This window comes from Engraulis encrasicolus, chromosome 3 (genome assembly GCF_034702125.1).
Source record: "Engraulis encrasicolus isolate BLACKSEA-1 chromosome 3, IST_EnEncr_1.0, whole genome shotgun sequence".
NCBI lineage: Eukaryota > Metazoa > Chordata > Actinopteri > Clupeiformes > Engraulidae > Engraulis > Engraulis encrasicolus.
In genome coordinates, this window is record NC_085859.1 from 20,212,119 (window position 1) to 20,226,099 (window position 13,981).

Here is a 13,981-nt window from a genome sequence, read left to right on the forward strand (position 1 = left end):
GACACCCCCTCCACCTCCACCTCCACCGCCACCTCCACCTCCTCACCCACCCCTCACGTACAGTTCGGTTCCACCACTACGGCCGTTGTCATGCCGGTGCTGTGCGGTACATGACCCCCCCCCCCTCGTCTCACAACACCTTCAAACCAACCAGGGGGGGTGGCTGATAGCACAAAGCAAGGTGGAAAGAATGAGAGAATGAAAGAAAGAAACAGAGAAAGAAGAGAGAGAGAGAGAAAGAGAGAGAGAGAGAGAGAGAGAGAGAGAGAGAGAGAGAGAGGCTGAGAAAAAGGGAGGGAGACGAGAGGACATTATGCCTGAGAGTAGACAGCTGAAGACAAATCCACTCTGAGGCACACATAACACCACCAAGCCCCCCACCCCCCTAACCCAAACACACACACGCACACTATCACACAGACACGCACGGCACGGCATGCACGCACACACACACACACGCCACCCCTCCTCTCCCCGTTCACTATGCTTCCTTGGTGATCGCCGGCAAACAGCCGCACTACAATACACGAAAAAGATCCACGCAAGGCAATAAAAATGATTCCACGATCAGTGTGGAAATACAAAAGGCACCGAGAGCGATGGTTACTTACATGACCGTCCAGACACAGCGGCTACTGGTGAGGCAAGAGTAGGTCCGACACAAAGAGAAGTACATGGAAACCCAGCTTCGGGTGAGCGGAGGAAAACGCAAGCCACTGGCAATCTGGCGTGTGCGTGTGTGAGTGTGTGTGTTTTTTCCCCCCCTCTGTCTCTTTCAGTGCCGCACACAAGCGTAAACACGCACGCACGCACACATTCACGCTCCCTCTCTCTCTCTCTCTCTCTCACTCGCTCACACACACCTCCCCCCACGCACACTTTGCTCTGTTTCTCCTCTCTGGGCTGGCGCTCTCTGCTCTCTCCTTGTTTCCTCCCTCATTATGTCTCTTGCGCTCCTCCCTTCTTCTCTTTTCTATATCCCCTTTTCTCTCGCTCGGCTCGCTCTCTCGTACGCTCTCGGTCCAAGCTCTCCTTTTAGCCCCCGCCGCTCCCTCCCTCTCCCTCTCCCTCTCTCTCGCTCTGCTTGGTTCATTCGTGCTCCCTCCCCCTCTCTCCCTCTCTTGCTCATTCTCTACCCCCCCCCCTCGCCTCTCCTCTCCTCCTCTTCCTCCTCCCCCTCTCCTCTGTGTGTGCAGAGCGAGAGAGGCCATTATGTGAGCCACAGTGGGCACGTACAGCGGAATGGAGGAGTGTGCAGTGAGTCAACGAGAGCTGAGCTGAGCTGGGAGAGAGAGAGAGAGAGAGAGAGAGAGAGAGAGAGAGGGAGAGGGAGAGCCAGAGGGAGAGGGCTGGGGGATGGACGCCTGCTCGCTCTGCTCTGCAACCGCGGCGACACGGCCATTCGCTGCGGCAAAAGACTCCTGCTGATTCTCTCCATATCTCTACCCATCCCTTTCGCTTTCTGTCTGTTTTTTTGTTTACCTCTATTGCTTTTTTGACATATAAATGACACCTGATTTAGAGATCATTTTGTGTGTTCTTTCCCCACCCATCTCCCTCTCCCCGGTTTTTCCGTTTGTTTTCATTCACCGTCCTCCATTTTTAAAAGGCGAAGCTTGAGAGCTCTGCTGCCAGTCAGCCGCTGTCTGCAGCAGGAGGCTGACTCACGGCTAAACGCGCACAAGAGTCTTCTTCACCCAGTGAAAACAAGAAAAACAAACGGATGAACAGAGAAAAAAAAATTGCTAGCGGCTTCGAAGCGGCATGTATTTAAAATAACGTTTGGTTTCGTTTTAAGAACGTCTGCTAGGCTCAGGGAAGCAAACGCATCAAGGCTTTATCATCGTCAGTCTTGGTCTAGCTCCACGCCTTCCATTAATGCGTAAACTCATATTAGGGATTTATGTAATTTTCTTTCCAACGCGCAGCCAAGGGGGGAATCTGAGGACACAAGACCTGTACGTAGTATGACTGAGGGGGTTTTGGGGATTCCAAGGGCGGCCAACTCGCGTCATCAAAGCTACCGTTACCAGTGTTTTTTATTCGTTCCCGCTGACAGCTCAGCGTTTGGAGCTCCGACGGCTAAAACCTAGATGACCGGGAATCACAACAGCCGCGTGCCAGACAGGTTTGACGGTAAACATAGGTAAACGGCGACCGCGGGAACAAACTAGAGTAAATAGCAGCAAGGACAGACGCGTACTTTGCGACTGGAGGAGAGATAATGAAGGCTAAGCGCCATGGTGATAATCACGGCTTGTTTGAAGGTGTAACCGTGTCCCCTAGTATTCTGATGCGTTCCCCAGGTCAAACGCCAGAGATACAGTCAGATACTTGTAAACCAGAGGGAGATTAGAGAGAGAGGAAGAGACAGAGAGAGAGAGAGGGAGAGAGAGAAAAGCAGCGATGAAAGGAAAGAAGGAGAAGAGAGGGTAATGAGCAGTTGTTGGCCAACACACTCGCAGAAGATGAGAGGCAAGGGGGAGACTGAGGTGGACCTTGGGAAACAAAACAAAACTCGCCGACCAGTGTTTTGTACTTGAAGGCGGTTTAGCGGCGGCTCTTCCAGCCCCGAGCTTCTTCTCTTCTCAATCCGTCCGCTGTCTCAAGCGCTCTGCCTCCGTCGCTCAGTCTCGCTCCTCTCCACTGCGGCTCTTCAGCTCTCCATCGCGCCTCTCTATTCCCCCTCCATCCACCCATCCATCCATCCAAGTTCTACTTATCTTCTGCCAGGTTGTCGTTCTCCTCATCTTGCCCTGTGCCTATGTGCCACCTCTCGCGGCGGTTCTCTTGCTAACCGTGTCAGCAGTGGCAGAGGAGCCTGCCTTCTCCCGGACCCTCTCTCAGGTGTAGGCGGCGGCGGCGGTGGCAGAAGAGCGGCTGTTGTTCTTGGATCGGACCGGCTCCATGGCGGACAGCATGGGGAAGCGGCAACACTGCCTGCCTGGGTGGCTGGCTGGCCGGCGGGTTGCACTGAGACGGTCGCTTCCTCATTATGACTGCTTGCTTCCTCGCTCGCTTGCTCAACAAACGCTCGCTTCGGCTCGCCACTACTGCCCGTTGCCTGGATTAACCCAAATAACCCCTCGCTTGCATCTCCCTGTCCCATCCTTTCTCTCACTCCGTCTCTTTCTCTCTCCTTCTCTGGCTCTCTATCTTCCTCTATTGCTTGTGAGCTCTCTCTCTCTCTTACACAACACACACAAACGTAGACAGATGCTGCTTTTGGCGTTTTCATTTCTAGTTAGCCACAGATTTCTCTCGGTTTCACTGCCCGCCGCTGCCACTGGCGTCTCTCTCGTCCCCGCCGCTGTGAGAAAAGACTGTGACGAGGCAGACAGGCAGAGACACGGCGTAGCAGAGCGGAGCGTAGCCTAGTGAAACAACAGCGGCGGCTGCTAGACAAGCTGTGGCAGCAGCTCCAGAGACGAGAGCGTGCGGCAACTCTTTAGCCCTGAGCCTGAGCGAGCGAGCACCCGCACGACACGACCGGCTGAGAGACGCTGCTCCGTCAGCGACCAAGAAGACGCCAGGGAGCGAGCACGCGAGGCGAAGCGAGCGGAGGAAGAGAGAGAAAAAAGGCTGAGCAAAAAAAAAAGAGACAGATCAACAGACAGGCAGACAGACAGAAACGAGGAGAGAGACAGGGAGCGAAAAGGGGAGAAGGGGAGACACTGGTTATGACATCTTGGTTACATCATCGACATTGCAGAAAAAAAACACTTGGCTCGCTTGTCTCCCGTTTTTTTTTGTTAAAGGTGGGCAGATGTGTCGTGCCGTTAGTGTGTGAGCGTGTGAGAGCGGGTGATCCCACACTCGCATACGCATGTTTATGTTGTCCACGCACACACATACATACCCACACACACACACACACACACACACACACACACACACACACACACACACACACACACATGCGCGCTCCCACACACACACACAAACTCATTCATTCACCCTCTGAGCTCTCGCCCGCACGCCCTCCCTCTTCAGTGACACAGCAGTTCTTACACAGCGAGCGAGTGAGCTGGCTTAACCCTTTCGTAGGCTGGCGCTAACCCTACACTGCCTGGCTGCGACTCATGGGAAAGTCGAGTAGCGTTTTGAGGAGGAAAATAGCCATGACGATGGGGCCTTACAAACAGGCCTGAAAATTAGCGTCACATTAACACAGTGCAGTCTACAATGTCAGATATAATTATGATTTTCACCAATAAAAAACTATTTAAGGTATCTTTTATTTATCACACGTTTTAACAAACATGTTTTGATGTTTTAAAATACAGTATTTTGGAATTCAACTAGGGTTGTTTGTCAGTGACAAAGGTATGACAAATAAGACGAACAAGACTGACCTCCCAGACAAATTAAACTAGTAAGACCATACAAAACACACCATAATCATAGTTTCCGATACAAGCTCACAACCGATATCAAAGGAGGCTTTTAAATGCTCGGTCATGGTAATTCTGCTGTTGTGTTGTGTTGCACATTTCAAACCACAAAATATGCACTCTCGCGGTGACGGGTTTTAAAATGACTACAATGATTACACATCCGCCCGGCCTTTCTCAGATCTGTGTGATAACAGACGATATTGTGACAAAAGTAGCCCATAAACACATACACACATGCACACACTCACACAAGAGTCCCTTTGACTCATCCGATTACTGGAGCCTTACTCAGACCCTCCTGATACGTAGCTCGCTTCCCACGCTGACTCTGTGGGTTTCACAGCAAAGCCCAAGTCAACTTTCATATACACCCGCTACCCACAGCAAACTCCCCCTCTCCATGCAAAACAGGCAACTCTAGTTTGTCAACAAGGAACGGTTAAGAAGGATCAATGTGTCATTGTTCACTACCGTCCAGCACTATTTACTTGTACTATGGCAACAGAAACGATCAAGATATACTAAAAAAAGGGGGGTTCCACGCGCTTCTGTTTTTACATCTGGTGCATCAACGGGAGGGAGGCAGGTAATCTTGAACGAAGAGAAGACACCGGAGCAGCTCAGATGGGATGCTTTTTCTTTTTAATTCAAGTGCACAACATGTTAGGGACTAACGTTTCGATGGCAAGCCATCTTCATCAGTGTCCATTCGATGAAGATGGCTTGCCATCGAAACGTTAGTCCCTAACATGTTGTGCACTTGAATTAAAAAGAAAAAGCATCCCATCTGAGCTGCTCCGGTGTCTTCTCTTCGTTCAAGATCAAGATATACTGTCAGTGCGTGTGGAAAAAAAATAAAGCTTTAAATAGCAGTGTTGCCTCAGGACCCTCCTTGACGATCAAGATATATACTGTATTTTTACCACTACCCATAGAACTCCCGGGGAGTTACTCCCCCTCTCCGTGCAAAAAAAGTAAAACAACTTAAATGAGTCAACAGGGAGAGGTTAAGACCAACCGTGTTACCGTTGACTACAATCCATCTAATAATATGACAATAGGGTCGATTAAAGATCCTATGACTTATAGGTTCTTTAATCCACTCTATTGTATAAGCTTACAGTATACGGCCCTACAAAACAAGAACGCAGTAACTCAGATTTTGGCAAACTGAGAAAAAAGGCTTCAAAGTTTCCTATATGGCCCGACAACTGTGTTGTCAGTAAAGTGGTGGTGACACTTCCTTGTAATACTTTTTTAGGATAGATATTAAATGCACACCCCCCCCCCCAAAAAAAAACAACAACAACGTTTATGAGTCTTTTTGCCACAAAAAACGGACTTACTGCGTTCTTGGCTGGTATTACTGTCTACACCCAAACCATTCCCGTTGGAAATTGCAGCAGTAACTCACAGACTTACTGCATTTTTGTTTTGTACGACGTAACATAATTTCTTCACTTTCAACATGATTTTTCTCTAAAACGGGATGATGTTGGACCACAGTTTTTTAACACAAGACAAATGAGGTAGTTTAAAGCCCATTTCCTATCTAAAGTCAATTTCGACCATTTTCGAGTTACTGCGTTCTTGTTTTGCAGGGCAGTATAAGCAAATGATCTCCCCGCAAGTGATATTGCAACTCTTTTTGTCAACACATCAGCTTCAAAGTGATTGTTGTGAATAATCTCAATTCTCAAACACGATCCACTCATCACCCACTAGTTAGCCGATTTTGTACTATGAATTCGCCGCTGCTACCGCCGCTGCTATCATTCCAAAAGCTAAGCAGCATCAGGATACATCTTGCATCACAAACCCTGCCCTGATATTTGGAGTCTGTTAAGACATTTCAAACAATATGCTTAAGCCAACAAACTCATGCCCTTGCTAGCTGGCCAGGATATTGGAAAGGGTTGAACAAAAAAAATAAAAAATAAAAAATAAAAAATAATAATAATTGTATTTGTATAGCACTGTATCATACAAGGCATGCAACTCAAAGTGCTTAACAAATGGAAAAAGAAACACAAGAATGATGGGTACTGACAAGTCAAGGGTAGAGTGAGCAATACAAAGGTATGTTAAAATTGGTCAGGATTCTACTTTAACTGCTGGAATGACGAGTACTTACACCCAGATTCATAAGCAGCTTTTCTGGAAAAGACCTCTTCTGAGGACAGGGCAGCTTTAAGTTTGAGGCGTGGCGTGGGGGTGGGGGAGGGTAAGCAGGATAGGTCTGCAGATTTTAAAGAGCTCTACATGCAATCCAATTTGATGGGTATTCCCTGCAAATCCAGATCAGATCAGGGGGCTGGGGTGGGGGTACGGGACTGGACATACTGAAGCTAATCAGATCACATCAAACCAACCCCACCTCTTCACCCCCAGCTGAACACCCCGCTCTCGTGTGCCTGCCGACTCATACCTCACTGACACATATAGGCACAATATAGGCACGCACAGACACAGACACTCAGACAGACAGAGAGACATACACACACACAAACACCACCCCCACACACACGCAAATGCGCACACACACAGAGACACACACCCAGAGGCACATAGGCACTGTTTTGAGTTCAGTCCCTTCAGTAGCCTTGAGATCTGTCTGTATGCTTTATTCTACTTTTTGTTACCACAAACACACACACACGCATGCACGCACGCACGCATGCACGCACACACATACACACACCTACACACGCGCGCACGCACACACACACACACACACACACACACACACACAGAGAAACACACACACACCGCATGCCAGAGCTGCCTTTAGGACGGGATCATGCTTACGCACATGCACAGATGGGACAGACAGCTACTACTACTACAGGCATGCATGAGGCACGCAAACACCTCTTCTGATTGGCCCACACGACCGGCTGTGCCGCCACAACAGTGGCCTGGCCGGCACGCCTGCTGCCTCGCTCCCTCGTGAAGCGCCGCAGATGCCAGCACAGGATTAGGGTCAGGAGGTGACTCCGCTGAGGCAGAGGGGCACCGCACCAGATTATATGAATGGCAGCGCAGCCAGAGTCAGAAGAGGAAATATGTGTACAGTATGTGAAATATTTCTTTTGAATAATACACTATGATTTACACTACACAATTTTACACTATTGTTTTTACACTACACAATTTTCACTATACTTAGACTATTTACACTAGGGATTCTCAGACTGTGGGCCAGGGCCCACTGGTGGGCCTTCAGAGTGGGCCTTGAAATCAATTGCTGTTGCTGTTGCCAATTTGTTTGAGTGGTGTTGTTTATTGGGTCAGAGGTAGACCCCGAACACAGGCCTGTCACTATATTCAATAAGTCAATATATCAAACAATAACTTTTTACAAGCACAATAACTTTTCTGGCCACCGTAAGTTATTTTTGTGCACTTCTTTATTTTCCTCGTCACCACTGACTACAGATAATTTCCAGTGCAGTCCTGGCTGAAAAAATTATATTGTCGCCCTGGTAACATACTTGTGCCTTATCCATCGCTCAGTAGCCAACATCTTTCTCTGACGCTGTCATATTTATATTTTAAAGGATATATTTACATTGCTATTGCGTTTTTATTCCATTGTCATTGTATTATTTGAAATGGTAGCGGGAACTGCAATATTTTCGTTTATCGCAATAATGTCTTGTCCAATTTATCATCCAGTGAGTCCACAGATTATGAATGACAGCGAGAGTCACAAAGGCACATTTATTTGGTTGCTCTACGACGAAATCTTCCCAGATTACAAATCGCAGCGAGAGTGGACGTGTGCTTGCTGAAGCAGGGCAAGAAAATGATATGGTAGAAATCTTTTTTTTTCAAGGTACACTCATTTTCCCCCCCAAATTCTGGCAGTGAGATTCGCCAACAGTATAAGAAGATGGGATTTTCTTTATTTGGTAGTGATTCGGTCGTTATATGTTGAAATATTCCTTCCTGTTCCAGTCCAGTCATAACTCCAGCCAGTCATGTGTCTATACCACCTCACATGTGCAAACTGTGTTCTGCACTTCTCGTTAGTAATGACTTCTGCATTTTGCTACCTTGCATGATATTTGTAATGGCAATGTTTAAATCAATGTTACACACAAGTTATGTGTTCCAAGTCACATACGGTCTATTTTTTTGTTTACCGTAAACTGCTGTAATAAACAGCTTGGGTGTGTAATTTTTTAACCAAAAAAAATCTGACTACTCGTGCTTAACTATCTAGCTTAGTATCCGTCTTTGCAATTCCTACAACTTCTGCTGGGTCTGCTGTCCTCCACCCTCCTGTGTCTGCCTTCCATCATATACATACAACCAACCCCTTTTCTCCTCCTCTCCTTCCTCGTTCACCGTCCTCTACTGCAGTGATTCTCAAAGTGTGGTCCGGGGACCACTAGTGGTCTGATATAGAGCTAAGGTGGTCCGCGAGGGGATTTCTACTTTTCCAAGACAAGCTAGCAGTAGGCTACATTTGTAACATTTTCATGTTTTCAACTGAAAAAGACAGGCTTATAATGTGAATAAAAAGTAAGTGATCTGCATCAAAATTAGCAGTGTCAAATTAGCACCCATCAACAGCCAATTCAGTTGACAGGTGGTCCCTGAACATTTTTGGGGGGACAATGTGGTCCTCCGTTTTAAAACGTTTGAGAAACACTGCTCTACTGCTCCCTCTCTCCTTCCTCTCTCCTTGTCCTCTCTTATCTGCTGCCCTCTCTGACCTCCTCAGGCTCCACCTCCGTCAGGACGTGGGTGTCGGGTATCGAGCTGGGTCTTCAGCTCCTACATCCATCGCTCTCCCACTCCCTCTCTCCCTCTCTCCCTGTCTCCGTCTCCCTCTCTCTCCCCCCCCCTTGCCGTATTTTTTTTTTGGGCTGACACATGGCACGTGCAAGTCAGCACGCATGGCCCCCTTTCTCAGACACCCCTCACAAAAGGAGAGAGGGAGAGGGGAAAAGAGAAGAGGAGAGGAGAGGAGAGGAGAGGAGAGGGGAAAAGAGAAGGGGGAGAGGGGAGGAAAGGAGAGGAGATGAGATCTGGAGAGAGGAGAGGAGAGGAGAGGAGAGGAGAGGAGGGGGAGATCAGGAGAGGAGGGGAGAGGAAAGGAGAGAGGGAGGGGAGAGGAGAGGAGAGGAGAGGAGGGGGAGATCAGGAGAGGAGAGGAGGGGGAGATCAGGAGAGGAGAGGAGAGGGAGGAGAGGAGGGGAGAGGAGAGGAGAGGAGAGGAGGGGGAGATCAGGATAGATGCAGAGAGATGGAGAGGGAGAGAGGGAGAGTGATGTGATGATGGGGAGAGAGGTGAAGAGGAAGAAAAGGAAAGGAGAGAGGGGGGTGGGGGTGGAGCAGGGTGGAGCCACCCTCATCATTCAATAAGCAGACGCGTGAAAGGAAGGAAAGGAGTGCAGAGGAGAGGAGGGAGGGAGGGAGGGGGGAGAAAAACATATACCCCTTCTCTGCACCCCACCCCCACCCAAAATGGAGCGCTGGGAGTCTTTGTGCGAGAAGTCGAAAAGAGAGGAGGCAGTGCAACAGACACAAAAAAAGGAAAAAGTGGAAATAGGAGATGAGGGGAATGAGTTCAGAGAAGGGAAAAGGAGGGAGGGGGAGAGAGACCGCATGAGCGACTGAGCACCAGGAAAAAGGAAAAGGTGAAGAGAGGAAAAGGGAAAGAGAGAGGGGGGGAATAGAGAAAGCAAAAGCTAGAGAGAGAACAATAGAGATGACGTGACGTCTAAAAAGAGAGAGAGTGAGAGAGAGAGAGTGGGGTACTCTAAGATTTAGGATGACGGTGCACGAGCCCAGGGTCTGATGTCACCCTTCACTGCTCGTGCCGCAACTCACATCAAAGCAACGCCCGGCGCTCACTTGGACTCGGTGGCGGACATTTTGAAAAAATGCTCTCTGATCAGCCGGCACCTCGTCCGCCGGCACTAATACAACTGGCCAGTGGCCGTCATCTATCAGTGTAGCCTAGAGAGTGCCTCGCCCGGCAACAGATTCAGACTCGGAATTACAAAGGAGAAAGACGGAAAAAAGAGAGAAAAGAAAGAGAAACGAACGAGTCGGAGAGTAAAAAGAGAGAGAGAGAGAGAGGCTCTGCACAGTGGCTTGTTGCCAGTGTTGTCTCTCCCAGGAGTCAGGCTAAGATTAGCTCCCCATATGTTCCAGCCGAGGCACAGCCGCTCTTAAAGGGCCAGCGCACCTCTACAAAGACCACAAAACTTGCCTGCACACATTGCAGAGGTGCCACAACCACCTTGTCTCCTAACGCAAGCAATGTATGTATATATCTGGAGCTGGCAAATGGGGGCCCGTGGCCCTGAAGCACACCTCGCCTAATTTCAATTAACGTTGGCCCCCATGTAATGACTCAGAAATGGGAAAGAGAGCGGCGTGATGGATGATGGCACAGGGGCCCCTTGCTCCATCTGGCTGCCTTGCTCGCTCCAAGGCCGCCCCAGATCAGACTCAGAGACACGCCGCCTCTCTCGGTCCATGGCCAGGTTTTCCGTGCGAGTTGCGCACCAGATGTGACAGACAGGAGAGGGGAAAAAGGGGGCTCAGTTAGTAGAGCAGAGAGAGTGGAGGTGGGAAGTGTTGCCAGATTGGGCTGTTTCCCACCCAGTTGGGCTACTTAGGATGGCTGTGTGCGGGTAAAAATGGCATTTAGCAGACACCCCCCCCCCCATTTTTGCCATAGAAATCAATAGAATTGGGCAGGATTTTGTGCATTTTTTTTGGGGCTGGAAATCATCAGCCTCATCTGGCAACCCTGGAGGGAGGGGAGAAGAGAGGGTGTGTGTGAGTGTAGGGGAGAGACGGTCTGGGCAATGTATAGTGCAAGGGGGTTGGTGGACCATGACACAGAGAGAAGCCAAGAGGGAGGTATTCTCTTCTGTGCCTTTTTGCTGTTTTAAGGGATCATGGTGAGATGCAGGGTTTGAAACTGGCACCAGTCATCCGGCCAAATGCTGGTAAAACTTGGCTGTGGCTAGTAATACTTTCAGTGTCACTAGACAATTTGGCTGGCAGCTTATTCCTTGGTATGACATACGCATCATAGCCCATATTCTATTGTTTGCCCCTTGTGTATCAACTGTTTGTATTTAAGTTCAAGAAAAAGCTCAGTAACTCAGTTTCTATGTGCTTGATATACTTCCATGAAGAAAGCTATACTCTAATACATCTTTTGAGGTTAGATGAACACCATCATGATAAAGAAAGAAAAAACAAAATAAGATCTGTGGCTAGTGGAATACCTGAATGGCTAGTGACTCGGGGAAACCACTAGCCACAGTGGCCAGCGGATGAAAAAGTTAATGTCAAGCCCTGGTGAGATGGCAAAAGCAATGGTCCCGGCTAACAAGGGAGATGCCGGTTAGGTTATAGCTAAAGCTGAGCCACGCTGATGCCAGGGCCAAGGCGAATCTAGGCTAGGCTACACTACACTGGCTAGGCTAGTTAGTGTTAATTAGAAGGCCGGTGTTAGATGCTCCTGCGAGGCTCAGTGGGTGGCTGCCGCCTTCATTCATTTTTCATTAACTGCGGCAGCTACGGAGCGTCGGCACCTACAGCAGGCTAATGCTATGGGGGCTCAGGTAGCACTGCCTGAAGCCACAGAGTGCACAGTGCAACTGATCCAGCCTGAGCCCGGAGCTGTGGCAGAGCCAGACGTCGAGGTCTGCCTATGTGACTAGGTCTGATATGTATGTGACTAAAATGTTTGTAGCCCTGAGCAACTGATCCAGATCTTGCTAATAGCTGTGACAGAATGAGACACATCAGTTTGATACGTGACTAACTACATGTATTCCAGTGCGACCAACTCAGCCTAAAGACAAGACAGAATGAGATGAAATGGTGTGATATGTGATGAAACTGGCAGTTTAACTGTGGTGGAACAAGACATACTGGTTTGATATGACACTGACAAAGACAAACCATTGAAAAGGGCAGGCATGACCATGCTGACATTTATTCAATTAGGTAGGTTCCACAAAACATTCCAGCTGCTTGGGCAGTGGACAAACACAACAGACTTTCAGTTTAAGACGACTAAGATGACTAAGTAAGAAATAAGCTTACTGGTGACTGTGAAGAAGCTCCTACATTCAGGTGAAGTTAGTGAGACACTGGACTTCTGTTTGGAGCTGAAACACACCTTTCATCAGTATTTTTTGCTTGAAGCCCTTTGGCTAAAGTCTGAAAAATATTCCAACCCAGGTCCAATGCAGTTGGATACAACTAAACTCTTGTTACCTTACAGGATCTTCATTACCATCAATGTTTCACGCTAAAATTATAATATGCCAAAGAACAGCTGCACACACACACTTTTGCCTTAAGACCTAATGGCACACTACAAAAGTGCACTGTTATGGACCACACTGTACTTGCTGTTCTTATCGGGTCATAAAAAGGGCATGCTATCGTCACACTATCATAACTTGCATACTGTATTCATTTATCTATGTAGGACAGGACAGAGTGCATAACTGAAAATGTTCCCTTACATAACAACGTAAGTATCTATCAATTCATATAGATCACGATAGCAGGGTATCATACACATCGGTGTGCAGAATGTTTACATTTCTTTGCTCGTAGCACCAGAATAAATTGCACTTGAAAGTCGATGAGGCAAGACCAGCTTTTTCTATGGGTAGGTACAAGCAGCCAGAAAACATTGACATGGTTACTCTTTAACATGTGGAGACAATGTGCAAAGCTTTGCAACACCAAAGAAAAACAGGATGCAACTTTTTAGCTCGCACGTTAACCCCTTCCCTCCTGTTCAAGATCCTGTTCAGTAACTGCATTAAGCCAAATGCTGCGGTGTGGATTGGTGTGTGTGAGAAAAGATTTCATCACAGTCTTTGCAGAAATAGCAGCATGTGAACAATCTCATGCATGAACTATGTTCCGAGGGATAGGTTTGGGGAATGATGTTGATTTAATTGATATAAAGGCTTCCACCATTTCTTTACCGCTCCTAGCTATATGAAGGCTGATAGGTTTAGGGTTAGGGTTTGAGTTGTGTCTAGTGTTAAGCTCTATCTTTTAGTATTCATGAATTTGAGCACATTTACGCCCTACATGGTCGATTCAAAGCCATGACTTGCTTTTAAAAACGCAGCTTTAGAAGAGCTCGTATGGCGTTGGACTAGAAGCGGTGGTAACTGATGAGAAAATAATGTCAGGCTTCCTACACAATCGCTCTACCTAGACGCTGCTGCTGCTGCTGCTGCTGCTGCCTGCTCACACATGCACGCGACTGGCGGCGTCACGTGACCAGACCAGAGGGTGGACCGGAGCTATAATTACAGTGATGATGTCACGCGCCATTCAGCGTTACTACAGAAACTAGGTCACGGTTAACCCCTTCCCTTCCATTTCAAGGAAATATTTAAAGGTCACAAAATCTCATCTGAGCCGGCACGGTTTACTCGTTTCCATGTTGTTGTGTGACAGTGGACAGCCAGAAAAGAGACTTTTAAGCAACGATGACATTATAGCAGTCTGACCAAAATATATATCAAACTCATCTGACCCTCATCTGTTCATCCAACCTACAAAAAGAC

General features: G+C 48.0%; 1 protein-coding gene across 5 annotated transcripts in view; it reads right to left on the minus strand.

Annotated features, from left to right (window-relative positions):
* Positions 1-13,981, minus strand: part of tet3 (tet methylcytosine dioxygenase 3) — a 54,539-nt gene that overhangs the window by 34,846 nt on the left and 5,712 nt on the right. The window contains exon 1 of one of the 5 annotated variants that reach the window (XM_063194953.1): positions 2,527-3,865. The exons of 3 other annotated variants lie outside the window; for them this stretch is intronic. The gene's annotated coding sequence lies outside the window, so the exon portion shown is untranslated. Of the gene's footprint in view, positions 1-611; positions 1,062-2,526; positions 3,866-13,981 lie in introns of those variants that run through there. One more of the 5 variants, XM_063194948.1, reaches the window with a different exon arrangement.